The 14,544-nt window shown below is 38.8% G+C and overlaps 1 protein-coding gene across 6 annotated transcripts in view; it reads right to left on the bottom strand.

Annotated features, from left to right (window-relative positions):
- PDE4D (phosphodiesterase 4D) overlaps positions 1 to 14,544 on the bottom strand; it is a 1,672,581-nt gene that overhangs the window by 1,553,021 nt on the left and 105,016 nt on the right. Inside the window, exon 1 of one of the 6 annotated variants that reach the window (XM_025270793.3) lies at positions 8,737 to 8,854. The exons of the other annotated variants lie outside the window; for them this stretch is intronic. The gene's annotated coding sequence lies outside the window, so the exon portion shown is untranslated. Of the gene's footprint in view, positions 1 to 8,736; positions 8,855 to 14,544 lie in introns of those variants that run through there. 6 annotated transcript variants of the gene reach the window in all.

The following is a 14,544-nucleotide window of genomic DNA, read 5'->3' as shown; positions in this document are numbered from 1 at the left end:
CCCATTGGAGATGCTCGGTAAACACTGGTTGAGTACAAGTTTTGGAATCAGACAAATGAGACTCAAGTCCCAGTTCTAATGTTTAGTAACTGTCTGGTGTTGGCAGGTCACTTACCTGTCTAAGTTTCTTCACCTATAAGCCTTTTAGGCTTAATGTGAGAATGAAATAGGTAATGTATAAGATGTTTGGCATAATGCCTTTCATAAAGCATTTAGTTAAGGATATTATTTGGCAACCCACTCCAGTACTCTTGCCTGGAAAATCCCATGGACAGAGGAGCCTGGTAGGCTGCAGTCCATCGGTCGCTAAGAGTCAGATATGACTGAGCGACTTCCCTTTTACTTCTCACTTTCATGCATTGGAGAAGGAAATGGCAACCCACTCCAGTGTTCTTGCCTGGAGAATCCCAGGGACGGGGGAGCCTGGTGGGCTGCCGTCTATGGGGTCGCACAGAGTCGGACACAACTGAAGTGACTTAGCATAGCATTATTATTATTTTACACTGAATCCAGACAATAAGGAAAGCTAAGCAGTCAGTTTGTGATGTCACTGAAAACTGATGGTGAATAGACTCCCTAACTCTGTTCCCCCAATTTTTCTGACTTTTGTTAAGAAACTGCCTTTCCCACTGTGACTTGCATGTAGATCTTGAATATACTTAATACATTTGGGGTTTTACGTTAATTTACACTTATATTAATACCTTTTCTTTTAGCATAAATTCAGAGAGAATATGTAAACTGAGAATATTCCTCATATCTTTAGTATCCATTATGGAAATCCAGTTACCTCTGCTTCCAGGATAGAAATCTTAGAGCATTTCTTTCCAGCTCATAAAAAACTTTTGTTCCCTTACCAACCCTGTTATAGATATTTTATGCTCAGGAGGCATGGAAGCTATGATAAATTTGCACTTCTACTTTGCCATTTCTACTTCTTCCAAATGAAGACTGCTTTTGTTATGGGGATAAAAGCCATGAACTAGTCTCATCAAGAAGCTACCTCTTTTGTGATTGACATCAGGCAACTGTGAGAGAGTGCGGGCACTATCCAAGAATGAAATGAAATGGCCCTCACCAACTACTAGAATATTTAACACCTGTTCTATATAAGATGTTAGTGCTCCTTTCACCCTATAAATTTAACAAATTTTAAAAGGCCTTCTGGTATCACTTGATTTGTTCCAATATACCAGACAATTCACACTAAAATCATTTTAATGCAATCATTATAGAAAAGTCATGAAACAAAGCTTTATCCATATTCCGCATCAGAGAATTCACACTTGAAAAAAATAATAAGAATGAAACAAGGAAAAGGAGTATAATTAGGACACAAAAAAATGAGAAAGAAGCTGAGAAAAATGATTAGAAATGCCTTTCCTGTCAACCTTATGTAAAACAGGCACCACCCCTTACCCACAGCATCTAAACCCTTCTCTGTTTTATTGTCCTTCATGGTATTACTCCACCTGACATTTGTAATTTTTTAGCTAATTTACTTATAGTATCAGTTCAGTCGCTCAGTCGTGTCCAACTCTTTGCGATCCTGCAAAGACTTGGACTGCAGCACGCCAGGCTTCCCTGTCCATCAACAACTCCTGGAGCTGGCTCAAACTCATGTCTATTGAGCCCGTGATGCCATCCAACCCTCTCATCTTCTGTTGTTCCCTTCTCCTCCTGTCTTCAATCTTGCCCAGCATCACAGTCTTTTCCAGTGAGTTCTTTCCATCAGGTAGCCAAAGTACTGGAGTTTCAGCTTCAGCATCAGTCCTTCCAATGAATATTCAGGACTGATATCCTTTAGGATGGACTGGCTGGGTCTCCTTGCTGTCCAAGGGACTCTCAAGAGTCTTCTCCAACACCACAGTTCAATTCTTTGGCGCTAAGCTTTCTTTATAGTCCAACTCTCACAACCATACATGACTACTGGAAAAACCATAGCTTTATTTATAGTATGCTGTCCCCTTAAGAATGCAAGCTCCATAAGGGCAAGATTTCATGCTTATTTTGTTCATTGACTGTATCTCCCTCAGTGCCTAGGTCAGAATCTGACAGAGTGTGCATTCAACAAATATGTGTGTGGAAGGAATAGGGACCATTAGCTGAGTAACCTGAGTTGGCCTTCACAAGACTGAAAATTGAGACTTCTAGTCAGTTCCCAGAGAGGTGTTAGGGAAAAACAGGAAAAGCTTCCTCTTGACAATCACCACTTTCTCACAGTTTCAGAGGTTCAAAACTAGGTAATGGTACAAAAAGGGAAATGACATGTCAGGAAAGATGCTTGATTGTACTCATGATAAAACAACTAAAATAACCAAGAGGCAGTACTTTTTTCCTATCAGATTAGCACTCAGTGTTGCTGGGCAGGGGCGGTGGGCGGGTGGTGCAGATAGGAGAAGCAGGAACAATGGACACTGCTATAAAGGGAGATTGGTGCAACTTTTATGGCAAAAAATTGCTTTCATCTAATAATTCTATTCTTAAGACTTTGTCCTGCAGATATACTTGCACATGTGTGCACTGTTGGAAACAGGGAAACATCTTTAAAAACCTAAATGTCCACTAGGAGGGAACTGGCTGTATGATACGACATATAAGCAAGGGAACACCATACAGTCTTTAAAAAAAAATAAGGTAGCCCAATATATTCCACCTCTCTAGAAGCTCACAGCTGGCAACTGCCAAACACGTTTTTGAATTTGCAGACTGCCCTATAGTAGTTTAATTAGGGAACACTGTTTTTACTCAAGTAGCAAAGCTTTTATAACTGTGAAACTATCTGGTGATGCAGTGATAAAGAATTCGCATGCCAGTGCAGAAGACACAGGAGACGCGGGTTTCATCCCTGGGTCAGAAAGATCCCCTGGAGTAGGAAATGGCAACCCACTCCAGTATTCTTGCCTGAGAAATCCCATGGACAGAGGAGCCTGGCAGGCTACAGTCCATGAGGTCGCAAAGAGTCAGGGCATGACTGAGTACGCTCACAGCACAGCCAGAGGCATCTCAGAAAACTAACACAAATCGACTGCAGATGGTGGACATGAACTCAACTTCATTTCCAGTAATTTTAAATTTAGTGTGTTTTATTCATTCCAGATCCATTCCAAGATACATTTCCATGAAGGCTTCTTCCTGGGCCTCTTGTGCATACTGCATGACCAGCACCCCCAGAGCCTTAGTCTCAGGAGGCAGTAAAGGAACTAGTCATCCTACCCACAATGGCATCAGACTTTTGCAGTGAGTCAGGAAAAGTGGTGTCTAAGGATGTAGGGATTGATCATGAAATCTTATGAAGCCCACCAGCTAAATGTGAAACATGATGCCCACACCATCCACTCAGCTGTTTGAGTCAGAAACCTAAGGGTCATACCAGATTGTTCTTTCTCTCCCCCTAGAACAGTTCATCAACAAAACCTATTAAACTGATAATAAAACAGATACTACATTTGATCTTAGCCAAAGGGACAATAAGCAAGAAACCGGCAACCGGAGACATATGGAATTTGTTGGAACATTAAAAAGTGATTCAGAATGACTAAATATCCCAGACAAGCAGAGAAATACCTCATATGATCCCCCACTGAATGCCTATTTCAAAGAGAACCAAGGATCTTACAAGTTATTCCGCTCATACACAGCCCCTGCTCCAGACTCATTTTGCTTCCTGCCTATATGGGCACAGACAGATTTAAGAGACTGTGCCTATCACTCTAGTCTGGGTCGGGGAAGGAGGGGGTTACCTCCAGCAACTGGGTGTCTCTACTTGTAGCTCCATCACCACTCCTACTGCTATCTTCATAACCTCATAAAATAAAAACAAAACATGTAAACGTTAAATAAATAAATAAAAGCAAAAAGAAATCTTGTCTACTCTCGTTTCAAAATAAATCTCCACTCCCTTCCTCCATCTCCATTACCTACATATGAGATGCCAGGGCTCCCTAATTATTCTCTTTCTTTTCATTCACTCTCCCACTGCTTTGTACCCCAAATTTCTCTGACTTTTACTCAAGAATCCACTAGTAACACAAGAGCAATAATACAATACAGACTACGTACAATGGTTTAAAAAAACAGAGAGAGAGGGTAATCAGCTCTGCCTAAGGAGCTCAGGGAAGGTTTCACAGAGCAGAAGATCCTTTGATAATTTCTTAAAGGACAAACAGCAATTTTCCACATGGATGATGTGCGTAGGGGAGAGCACTTGGGCAGAAGGAATAGCATGTTCAAAGGCACTGGGGCGTGAATCAGCAGACTGTTTAGTAAATCACAAGTATTTCAGGATGAGAGGAGAGCTGAAAGGATGTAGGAGGCAGGTAAGGAAGGTAAGCAAAGTTCACCCATGGTGAGCCTGCTCCTGAAGGGCCATTTTGAGGAATCTGAGCTCCTTCATGGAGCCTAGTGGTTTTCAAAGCTTTGGGGTCATAAATCTTTAAAATCTAGTGAAACCATGAACCATATTCTCCAGAAAAAGAGGGACAAAAAGCACATTCACCAAAATAATGTATACAGTGTCCACAAACACTCTGAAGTCCAGAAACAGCTTAGTTTAGGCTTAAAATCCTGGTATAGGCAATGTACCCATATCAGTTTTTGTTTTTGTTTTTGTTTTTAATGGCTGGAAGTATATATAACAATGGGCTTCCCAGGTAGTGCTAATGGTAAAGAACCCATCTGTCAATGCAGGAGACATAAGAGGCACAGATTCAATCCCTGGGTCAGAAAGATCCCCTGGAGAAGGAAATGGCAACCTACTCCAGTATACTTGCTTGGAGAATCCCATGGACAGAGAAGCCTGATGGGCTACAGTCCATAGGGTTGCAAAGAGTCAAACATGACTGAGGTAACTTAGCACAGCATGGCACATATACAACAATCAGGAGAGTAACATTATCCAATTTATGTTTTAGAACAATAGCCAGTTCTCTTGTGAACAGATTATGAGCAAGTGAGATAAATGGTGGAGATGCAATAAGACACAATGACAACCATCTGGTTAGGAGATGATGCGAGAAATAGCCAAGAAATTTTTGGAAAGATGAGTAATTCAAGCTATCAAATATTTAAATACATTACAACAGCCAAGATAATATGATGACCAAAGAAGAGGTAGAGAAATCAATGAAAAATATAGAAAACCTAAAATCAGAATTTTATGTTTTTTTCAAGGTAAAACTTGAAAAGGATAGATTATTCAGTAAATCGTTGTCAGGACAAGTGGAAAATTATCTGGAAAAGATATAAACTTAAATCCCCACATTGCTACACAACAAAATAAATTCCAGATGGATAATGATCTAAATATGAAATAAAGAAACCAAAAAAGTACTGGAAGAAAATGTAAGAAAAGTGTATATAATCCTGAGGTGGGGAAGTCCTTTCTAAACACAACAGAAAGTCCTTTCTAAACACAAAGGCAGAAACCTTAAAAGGAAAACAGGCAAAGATTCAACTACATGCACAAAATTTTCTCATATAAAAACTTACCAAGGGAAAAAAGTCAAAAGATGACTAATAAAATGGGGAAAATATTTACATTATAGAAGACTCATAGCCAAATGAATATTATTTGTGCTATATAAAGAATTTCAATAAAATTAATTGAAAACTAAGCATCCCAAAAGAAAGAAAAGCAAAGATACTAATGGGCAATTTATAAAGGAAAAAATGTCTAACTTCATTAGTATTTTAAGAAATGCAATAAAACCACAGTGAGGTACCATTTCCCTCATATCAGATTGGCAAGGTTTTTATTTAAAAACAATACTATTTAAAATACTGGAAAATATGCCTTCTCATGCACCACTGGTAGGAAAATAAATAGAAGGGGGAAAAAACCTTCTGGACGGCTATTTGACAAAAAAAATCAAACCTTTGTAAGCAAATACACTATTTAGTCTACCAGCTGTACTTCTAGAAATATATCCTATGAAAATATTTTGTTTTAGTTACAAGGAAATACATACCAATTTTTACTGTAGCAAATAATTTAAATTTGATTGGATAGGTGAATGCCATCTAATCATGAAAAACTAACTATAAAAAACTATGTCGTAGAAAAATATTTAGAGGAGCAAACTGATGTGCACACCAGTTTGTTAAATGGAAAGATAAAAACAAAAGCAGGTTATAAAACCGTATTATCACATAGAGGCCTAGCACACCCCCGCTACCACTCCATGCTACCATCCATAAACAAGAGAATACAGGTTGGTTGAGATATTAATTTGAAGTACTTTGATACAACAGATGGTAGCTAATAGCAGCAGCCGTCATGGTAGACATAACAATAGAAACAAAACACAATCTTGAGCAAATGACAGCCTTGCCTCACAGTTAACATGTCAGTAACAGAATTCAGGTTTCTAGAATTCCTTCACTGGTCTGCTGTAATTCCGCTGGTGTAGCACAACTGGACCTTATGTTACGTCTCCTCATACTGGTCGCTTCATCCTTATCCTGCCCTTCTCCCTGCCGAATTTTGGCCCAGAAATTTCAAAAGCAAGAATACAGAGAGGAAAACTACACGCAGCTGGACATGGAAACTATGAAGGGACAGATAAAGAGGGGTCGCTGCTGCATTCCCTGGAGGCCTCAGTGACTTCTCTAGCAGTGGTACTGATGGACACGAGTTGGAAAGCACTGCCCTAGACTGATGGGCCGACAGGTCTGCGGTGATGGTCCCGGTATAACTTAACACAAGAGTGTTTAGATACCATCCTGTGACCTCCGGCTCATGAACACATGCTGATTTCTCAATATCCCAGCTTGTATGGATCAGGGCAAGTATCATGTTTTCATCCATTTCCAATATGTTTTTACTTCAAAAGGTCCACATGGGGCCTCTGAAAATTTACAAATATCATATAGGTCAGTTTCACCACGTATTAAAACCATATCATACACTTTAGAACAGCATCTCAACCAACCTATACTTCATTTTGATATATGCTAGCGTGAAAGTTACAACTCGTAATATATAAGCCTAATTTGCAATGAAGAAAAAACATGTTTCTCTTCAGTTCACATGTGCAAACTTATCTTTATGATTGCTAGTTCCTTTGCTTCTGACTCCCTTCCTATCAAATATGTAGACAACAGTTTCCTCAGAGGACCTTATTCAGTACTGAAAGCAGTTGAATGTGAGGCAGAAAAAAGGAGTAGCTTTTGAAACTGAGGAAAAAAGAAAGAAAGAAAACTAATACTCACATAAATGAGTGGATGTTTAACAAAGGAAGTTACCTCAAAGGTCAGAGATTGGCAGAGGAGATATGCTATTTACCAATGGCGGGGAAGGCAAAAATCCCAAAGACACGAAAAACTCACTCTAAATATTTGCCACTCGGTTTTATATAAGACCAGGGTGCATTAGCAGGGGAGAGGTGTGTACACAGTGAGGACACCAAGTTACAGGGTCCAGTTCCTTAAGTAGTAGTGAGCAGTTACTCTCACCAGTCCTGATCAGTTTCAGCAGAATTATTATTACTACTACCTTAGAGTGGTAATCTCGGAGAATATCTGTTTTACTATCAGTGGTTCTTTAGCTCCTCATACTTTTTAAAATCCATTTTATTTATAGTTTATTCTGGCTCAATTATCTCAGTTGATTTATCTCATAATTGTGCTTATTATCATTTGCTTGTAATCTCACTCCTAAAACTTGCTTGCATCTATTTTGTTGACATTTACAGTCATTCCACATAGCAGAAAATAATAAACTATATTAAGAGAAAATGCAATTATTATTCAATCTGGACAGTTTGCATTAATGAAAAAGGCATCTTCCTCATAAACTAAATGTTATGTGAGCTTCTTTATATTTGAAAATTCCAGGAGTGATTATTTAAAAGCAAAATCATCCATTTACCAGAGTAACTCAGAACAAACCCGTGGTGTTATAAGACCTGACAGTATTTCTTGGAACAGAATGTTATTAGCTCATAAATTTAAGGCAGGCACACAGATGCCTGCCCCACACATAGCATAAAACATTTTGCTTGAAAAAAACCCTCGGTCATATTTTGACTATAAACACTACATACTTGATAATCACACCAGTGGGATGTTTAGGTTGTAAAGGGTTTTCCATTTCTCACACATTTAGCTAAAAAGATGTACTGTTTCATTCTGAAGACCTCACTTGGTTTCCCCCACACTACATCCACAAACCCACGCTTCGCTCCTGAAATTTCTTTTCTGACTTACCTTGGGCATACAAATCTGGAACGGGAGCGATGCTGCAAGTCGAGCCAGCATCAGAACGTGGCCAAGGGAAATGAAATCTCAGTTCCTACCAACAATACAAGTCTCTGACATTTGATAGCAGGGGGAAAAAAAGAGAGCTAACATCCCATCTAATCTCAGTGCTTTCGTAGCAGATATTTTAATGAAAACAATTCAATCTCCTGACGCAACACAGAGTAGACTTTGTATAATGTTCAGCGTATAATGCCTCCAAAAGGTATCTGATATTTATGAGCCCAATATATTAAGCCTGAAATGAAGAAGCTTCTAGAATTTCCAAAAGCCTACATAAAATTGCCTGAATAGGCATGAGTAAATAAGTAGGAAAAAAAAATTTGTAATCCTACTTAGGTTTTTCTGGTTCTTATCTGCCCTCTCCTCCCCGCACCCACACAGTGGATCATGAAAACATGATTTTAAAGATTTTTAACACAGACATCATTAATTTGATTGTTAAAATCCCCCTGAAGCCCATTTTTTAAAGATTACCTGAAAAATCTTAGTAGATTTTTGTAAAATGTCCCGGGTTCAAAGAAGCAGAGGGTCAGGGCAAAGACCCTTTGAGATTATGAGCTGGCAAGTGAGGAGGCTTCAGGAAGTGTTCTGAAGGAAACAAATCCCTCACAAATGGAGCTGAAAAGCAAGAAGTCATTATTCTCCCTAATCATAACAAAAGAAACTAAAGCAAGTTCCTGTTTAAATGGAAATAAACCATCACCAGCTCACATAATCATTATTTTATTAAGTCACCTTTCATGAGAAAGAGAGACAAATGAAACATAAACAAGCTGGCTCAGAGACTTATTTTTAGAAACATCTGTCAGGATATGATTGGTGAGATTTAACCTAAAATTCAGGCTCATATTTATGAAAAGGAGTCTCATGTTGTGATTCATATTCAGATGCTAACATTTGAATATATTTTATCATTTTCCAATTATTTCAAAAGTGGTTTTGCTCCAATTTAAGTTCTAATCCCAAGTTAATTATAATATATAACTATTTAATTAACCTATCCCCAACCTATTTTGGACAAACTGAAATCATAACAAAATGAAGAATGTGGGTTATTTCACTTGAGGAGAGAGGGGGCAGGGAGATTGAGTTATTTAAAATGGTCGTTTTAATATGCACCATTTCTTTGTAGAGCAGTTAGATGAGAACACCAAGTTAGGGACTGAAAAATCTATCTATAATTTACTTTATACCAGAATAAATTTGGGGGGAATCACAAGTTCAACTCAACCAAATGTTAATGGCATTAGTATGCTTTCTGTATCTTTCACAATACAAACTTACAAGGTTCACTGACCTGGTCAAATTGAGCTGGATAAAGGTAATTGGTCATATAAATGGTGATATCTATTTTTATGTTGGAGAAAATAAGACACCATTGACTTGACCACAAATATATAAATGCTGTCCTTATATCTTTATATGGATTTATTGAAATAAGACATTCACCCAGTAATCAACCCTAAGTTTCTTGTGAGGGTACCAGACCATTACTAACACCAACCTATAAATGAAAAAGTGAATGTAGATTATAGAAACAAGCTGTCCAATATAAAGGATGAGGTTAAGAACAGGACTTGGAAGCACTGGCATATATACACTACCATGTTTGAAAATAGCTGTCCAGTGGGAAGCTGCTCGGACAAGGCGATGGCACCCCACTCCAGTACTCTTGCCTGGAAAATCCCATGGATGGAGGAGCCTGGTGGGCTGCAGTCCATGGGGTCGCTAGAGTCGGACACGACTGAGCGACTTCACTTTCACTTTTCACTTTCATGCATTGGAGAAGGAAACGGCAACCCACTCCAGTGTTCTTGCCTGGAGAATCCCAGGGATGGGGGAGCCTGGTGGGCTGCCGTCTATGGGGTCACACAGAGTCGGACACGACTGAAGTGACTTAGCAGCAGCAGCAGGGAAGCTGCTGCATACCACATGGAGCTCAGCTTGGTGCTCTGTGATGACCTAGAAGGATGGGATCGGGGTTCTGAGGGAGGTCCAAGAGGGAGGGGATATATGTATACTTATAATTGATTCATGCTGTTGTACAGCAGAAACTAACAATATCGTAAAGCAATTATCCTCCAATTAAAAATTTTAAAATGGAACTTAGAATTGTTAAAGTATTGAAAATAGTGCTCTGCATTAAGTAAACACTGAACACATGTTCCTGAAATAAATGAATGAACTGACACTCCACAGCTCAGTAAATCATCAGGCATTCCAAGCATCCTGTGGTGCTTGCTAAGACCTTTAGATGCTCATATAAGATGAAAATTCCAGGAGGCACATATTTTTGCCCCTATCTCTCTTTGGTCTCTGCTCAGTTCAGTTCAGTTCACCTCAGTCACTCAGTTGTGTCTGACTCTTTGCGACCCCATGGACTGCAGCACACCAGGCTTCCATGTCCATTGGCAATGCCTGGAGCTTACTCAAACTCATGTCCATTGAGTTGGTGATGCCATCCAACCATCTTATCCTCTGTTATGCCCTTCTCCTCCCACCTTCAATCTTTCCCAGCATCAGGGTCTTTTCAAGTGAGTCAATTCTTCATATCAGATGGCCAAAGTATTGGAGTTTCAGCTTCATCATCAGTCCTTCCAATGAATATTCAGGACGGATTTCCTTTAGGATGGACTAGTTGGATCTCCTTGCTGTCCAAGGGACTCTCAAGAGTCTTCTCCAATACCACAATTCAAAAGCATCAATTCTTTGGCACTCAGCTTTCCTTATAGTCCAACTTGCACATCCATACATGACTACTGGAAAAACCAAAGCTTTGACTAGATGGACTTTTGTTGGCAAAGTAATGTCTCTGCTTTTTAGTATGCTGTCTAGGTTGGTCATAACTTTTCTTCCAAGGAGCAAGCGTCTTTTAATTTCATGGCTGCAGTCACTATCTGCAGTGATTTTGGAGCCCCAAAAAATAGTCTCTCACTGTTTCCATTGTTTCACCATCTATTTCCCATGAAGTGATGGGACCAGATGCCATGATCTTAGTTTTCTGAATGTTGAGCTTTAAGCCAACTTTTTCACTCTCCTCTTTCACTTTCATCAAGAGGCTCTTTAGTTCTGACAAAACGTGGTCCACTGGAGAAGGGAATGGCAAACCACTTCAGTATTCTTGCCTTGAGAACCCCCATAAAAAGTATGAAAAGGTCTGTCTGCTAACTCTAGCATAACCCAAGGTTGCTCCAAGAGAGTTCACAGTGTAAGGGATGCATAGTAGGAGCTATCTAAGTTCTAAACATAGCCTGCCCAGCTCTCCCAATAACTGTGGGCATTAAGGAAGTCATAGGACATGCCTTTGTTTCCCTACCCCCAGAAGGATTAAAGACTGAATTTGACCCATAGTCTGTTGATGTTAAAGATATCAGAACCATGCTGTTCCTCCCAGTGGAGAAAACTTCCAGGAGTTTAAACAGTGTGAAGAGATTCAGAAAAATCAAAAGAAGAGTTTCCTTTTATCCCTAATTCCATAGCCCTGCTGGACTGTCTACAAAGCCAAGAGAGGGAAGCTGGACTGACCCCACTTTCAGCTCAGTCATGTTCAATAGCATGACTGATAACAGAAGCTTTACTGACCAGGATGTGTGGGTGATGTCTTGCTAGGCTTGCTGCAAAATTAATGCTATTTACATAAATGTGAAATAAAATTGGAACTAGTATTATTAAATACATAGTGACAATAATAAAGAACTCTTCTTACCACTTTCAACAGCCCAGGAAAAGTGTCTACATAGTTTTTCTCATTAATACAGAAAGAGTCTAAATAGTTTCATGGGAAGGTTTAAATAACAGCAAAAACACAATCATCTTTCATCTTTCTCATTCCTCCTCTTGGAAAAGATTAATAAACAGTTCAGCGAGAAATAGTAAGAACAGATCCTCAGGACTTGGACATTCTATCACAGAGAATACTCAGCCCTTGGAATTTAAGTATCTGAGAAAAAAACGGAAAGGTCACTTGTTCAAAGAACCAAGGGCAAAATCTGGAATTTTCTTTAACTAAATGTCATCATATTTCCCACTCTCTTTCAACATAATTAATCACATTGAATTATGTTTTCAATCACACTGGGGAAAAAAAGGCTAGAACAGAGATCTATCTTTTCACCTCATTCTGGGTGTTCTTTGGAAGGAATGATGCTAAAGCTGAACTCCAGTACTTTGGCCACCTCATGCGAAGAGTTGACTCATTGGAAAAGACTCTGATGCTGGGAGGGATTGGGGGCAGGAGGAAAAGGCGCCAACAGAGGATGAGATGGCTGGATGGCATTACCGACTTGATGGATGTGAGTCTGAGTGAACTCCAGGAGATGGTGATGGACAGGGAGGCCTGGCATGCTGCAATTCATGGGGTCGCAAAGAGTCGGACATGATTGAGCGACTGAACTGAACTGAACTTGTTCAAAGAAACAACATAATCTATAGAACATGAGGAGTATGTGGTCTCTGAATTCTAAACCTCATCTAAGGGTAAATTTAACTGGCCATCCAGCTTTCCTAGGCAACAGTCAGCCAACCATATGTCTGTACACTGTCAGAGAGCAATGAATATCTCATCTTCATTCACTGAGTTCATAAACATTTCACCAATCAAATGAAAGGTCCCAGGAATAAAAAACAAGATACAGACCCTGCACCGGAAGAGCTTAAAATTTACTATGGAAGACATATTTACATGCCAAATTACTAGAAGATGAAGTAAAATGTAAAAACTGCCATCAAAAAATTTAAAAATAAAAATCCAACATCTGTGACATTTTAGAGGCCACAGCTATGCTGAAAAAGTGAGAATATTTCCTAGTATTTAAAAAATCACTCCAAAAAAAATTCCAGATAATTAAACAGACCTGAGAAAACAAAGCCTTATAACTCAGGGAAAAATTAAAAAACTGTTTCAAAGTAGCATCTTCATTTTTCCATTCAACTACACACATACTAGAAAAACATGAAATGAGATCGGATTTCTCCAATTTCGTCTAGTCTTTATGAGAAAGCTAATTTCAAAGGTACCAGTCAGTTTGAGATTAAAATGTGAAGTGAGCAAACTTCACATTATACATGTACACTGGTCAAACTACCATTAGGATTAAATAATCACATTTTATTTTTCAATGAACACTGTGAACATGCACAGTCATAAGCCTCTTACCTTGCTGTTTAATTATCTACCTGATTGCAGTTCAGATCAGCTCTTTTTAATTCAATTTTGAGAAGACGATGCATTTATTTAAAAGCAGAGTCTGTTTAAATAGAAAGCTCTCTGAATTCTCCTAGTCTAGAAAGAGATTGGCATGTTTGCTTGAGCATATCAAATTATTTAATTGCAAAACCGGGAATTATTCCATAGATGTGAATGGATACCTAATTTATGTCACAAAGGAGAGATTATACTCTTAGGAGAAGTTGTTTACTTACTCGTTCTCCTAACTGGATTTCCATGCACATGAGAATTTCAAGGCAGGAAACTATTGCCAACAATGTTCCACCAGAGACAACCAAAAAGAGATCATAAATGTCTTGTTAGCTCTAAATAATGATAAAATGGAGATCTTTGGGCAGATGATTACAGCTGGTCTAGCCTGAAGAGCTTTAATTTATATTAATCCAAGTAAATTACATTATATTGATTTAAATTTATGCATTAAAACAGTTTTGTTGTATGCTTTGTCACAAAATAGGAAAAGTCAAGGAAAAGGATCAACTCTTTCCTTTTTTTCCAAATATTTTCCAATTATAAGGCCTATAGCTCCTCCCTCTCTGCATATATCAACAAATGTACCACTTCCGCTCTCTTAACTTAAGTGTATCACTCCCTGCAGTAACTTGTCTGAACTTGTTTGTAGTTCTTATTGGCAACTTCTAAGTTATCTTTTTGAGATTTTTTGAGGAAATGATTTTCCAGGGCATCTCATGTGTTCTTCTGTGTTCATGCTGTCCCCCCTCCAACTTTATTTTTCTTCCTTGGCACCATAGGAGTCCACATACAAAAGTCTATAACTAGTGGTGGTTTATTTGTTTTCACTTGAATATATTCAAAAGCTATTTTTTTAGAAAAGGACTGAACTGGTAAATAGGAGATTTGGAGCCTGGTCATGGTGCAGCCTTGGGCCAGGTATATAACTCACTGGACCTGTCTTCTCTGGCATGAAATGAAGAGGACCTTATTAGGTGATCAATCTCAAAAGTTCTGACAACCCTGACACTTGAGGACTTTCCAGCTCTTGAACTTGGGACCTCACAGTTAAATGCCATTTGTTACATTAAAACTGTGGTTGG

Source organism: Bubalus bubalis, chromosome 19 (genome assembly GCF_019923935.1).
Source record: "Bubalus bubalis isolate 160015118507 breed Murrah chromosome 19, NDDB_SH_1, whole genome shotgun sequence".
Lineage (NCBI taxonomy): Eukaryota > Metazoa > Chordata > Mammalia > Artiodactyla > Bovidae > Bubalus > Bubalus bubalis.
This window is presented reverse-complemented; position numbering and strand designations above follow the sequence as displayed.